The sequence below is a fragment of the Myxine glutinosa genome, chromosome 14, assembly GCF_964187855.1.
Source record: "Myxine glutinosa chromosome 14, kmMyxGlut1.1, whole genome shotgun sequence".
NCBI classification, from domain to species: Eukaryota; Metazoa; Chordata; class Myxini; order Myxiniformes; family Myxinidae; genus Myxine; species Myxine glutinosa.
The window spans coordinates 73,922,839-73,925,473 of NC_136274.1; the positions used below are offsets into that span (position 1 = coordinate 73,922,839).

The 2,635-nt window shown below is 39.5% G+C and overlaps 1 long non-coding RNA gene across 1 annotated transcript in view; it reads right to left on the reverse strand.

Moving 5' to 3' along the window:
* The window catches only part of LOC144888811 (uncharacterized), a 12,574-nt gene extending 11,245 nt beyond the window's left edge, over positions 1-1,329 (reverse strand). Inside the window, exon 1 of the long non-coding RNA XR_013621337.1 lies at positions 1,271-1,329. This is a non-coding gene — a long non-coding RNA (uncharacterized LOC144888811). The remainder of the gene's footprint in view (positions 1-1,270) is intronic.
* Positions 1,330-2,635: the final 1,306 nt, after the last annotated feature.

Below are 2,635 nucleotides of genomic sequence, written 5' to 3' on the forward strand. Positions count from 1 at the left end.
TGGACATACAATGTCACCACAAAAGCATACTCAAACCTGGCATTTTGTTTGTCTCTAGAGTCTGTGAGGATCTTCTACATACATTACACATTGGACAAATATATTATAGGAGATACCACAGTATCATACACCTTTACATGAATAACAAGGACGATAGTGTTCGGTAAATGATTACAGTATATGGGCTACAAAGCTGCAATCCCAGCATCATGGCCGAATGTGTTCAGATGGGAACATCAAGCAAGCCAAGCATGACGTCATCAATACTGATCATGGAATTTCATAATCCAATCATATTTTTGAATGCAAGTTTTAATGAACACCTAGGTTTTTACGGCGTAGGGCTAGAACAGTGCTTGTCTGTCCGTATGTCCATATGTATGTATGTATGTATGTCCCTCATAAAGGTGCATCAATCAAAGCTGAGGATCTGGTCACATGACAGGGGTGATGTGATGTGCTTACGTCTGTGATGTCATGACGGCATACGACGGCTGACTCCACACTCCGCCATTTTGATTTCTATACCATTGAGGCCAAACATATCGTCGAACCTGTCATATATCACAATCGCCATGCTCTACCTTTATGCTTTACATTCAGTGTGAAACACAAACAAACCGATTGTTAAAATGACCATCAAATATCAAAAACACAGGTGTTCCAGGTCTTACAACGACAGTATGTATAGGCCTTAGGCTTCATGCCTTCATGCCTCACCTTCAGGACGCTTTGGACAAATTAGCTCAGGTTTCTTAATACAGTAGTATCCTTTTCGTAAAAATAATAATAACGTTAATAATAATAATAATAATATAGTAAATATAATCATAACACTCCAATCCCTTTGTCGTGACTGCAAGGTTACTGGATTGAAGCGGTGTATGGTTGGTTCATTGTTGACTCGAAACATTTACAATAAACCAGTGTCTCAATGTAATCTTTTCGTTTCCATGGTGACAGACAGCTTAGAGACTTACAGTACTTTAAAAAAGAAATTTATACTTACATTATTTGCTAATTGGTATCCCCACCCAGGGTATACTATCCTCTTCAACTAAAGTTTTAAACAAGCCCAACTACACCATTGTTAGACTTTCGGTCTTGTATTTATTTTGATGAACTATACTCTCTACAGACCGTCGGTGGTACCAAAGCAGTTTCTTGGCAAGGAGCTATACCGGGTGGGTTTGCCATTGCCCTCCCAGCGTTTTTTGTCCATGCTCCATCTTTTTTAATGTTTAAGGTCGAGCAAGGAAGTAACACGTACCATTTTTCTTAGCAAGTCTTTGGTATGACTCTCCTGGGGCTTGAAACAACCGACCTCCCAGATTCCGAGCGGACGATCCAACCATTACTCCACCAGGTCTGGTTAAGCACCTCGTACAATATGTTTTATTGAGTTTCATTCACACTAAAAAAAAAAAGTGTACGTAGCTGTGGCTGGAATGAAATAAAACGTTTGCACAAATAAAATTTTCTTTGAAAAAAATGTTTTTACACTTTTTTTTTTACTTTGACAAATAAAATGCATTTGGCTATAAAACTTTGTTCAATCCTCATAGCCAAACGAGGCAAAAAATATTATGTATCCCAAAAAATGTCAATAATACATAAGCTCATAAAGTAAGTGTAAAAGTATGATTGGATAACCACATGGTATTTGTGGGAAGGAGACAGGAAAGGACGGAGGGACATTTTTCGGATAAGTTATTTTGTTTTCACGAATGATAACAAAACAAAAAGGATAAAGAACAGCCAACTTGCAAAACTCCATGGCTTTAATAAAGGAAACATTTACTTTCTTGATTGGAATTATGAAAGAAAACAATATGATGGGCCTAATTCACCGTTCTTTTGCTGAAGATCAACTTAAATGTTTTCTTCCATAGATTTGACTTGTGTTAACTACTACTACTACGACTACTACTACTACTACTACTACTACTACTACTACTACTTTAATGTCCCCAATGACTTACCACCTTTTTTCTGGATCAGATGGGAAACGTTTTTGCAGAAGTTTTTCACCAACAAGCTGGCCAGGCCTAAAGTATGACCAACGGGTAGACCAGGTCTTCAGGCTCCTGGTGGACGACGTACGCATGGATGCCTCACCTTTCCTGCTGCACTCCAGGGTGATAGTTTATAGCTGGGTCGAGATCCAAATCCAAGCCAGACAGCTCATACACATAAAATATCATATTAGTATAAATAAAATCAACATAAAAATAACTAGAAAATGTAATTTAACACGAAAATCACACCTCCTCACTCTCTGCAGACCTGGACAAAATCACAGACTGGGCAAACAAATGGAACATGTCTTTCAATCCTGATAAATCTCACACTCTTACGATGTCTCTCCGAAAAGACCGACTGGACAACCCTCCCATCCACTTTCTGAATAATCCTCTCCAAGAAGTTCTGTCACTCAAGCTTTTGGGTCTCACTATTTGCCATGATCTTTCCTGGGAAAACCACATTTCAAATCTGGCCTCCAAAGCCAGTCGCCGACTGGGCATCCTCCGTCGTGCGAAGTCCTTCCTTGGCACACCTGAGCTCCTCACCACATACAAGGCTTTCATCCGCAGCTCTATGGAATACTGCTCTCCCCTCTGGTCTGGTGCTCCTG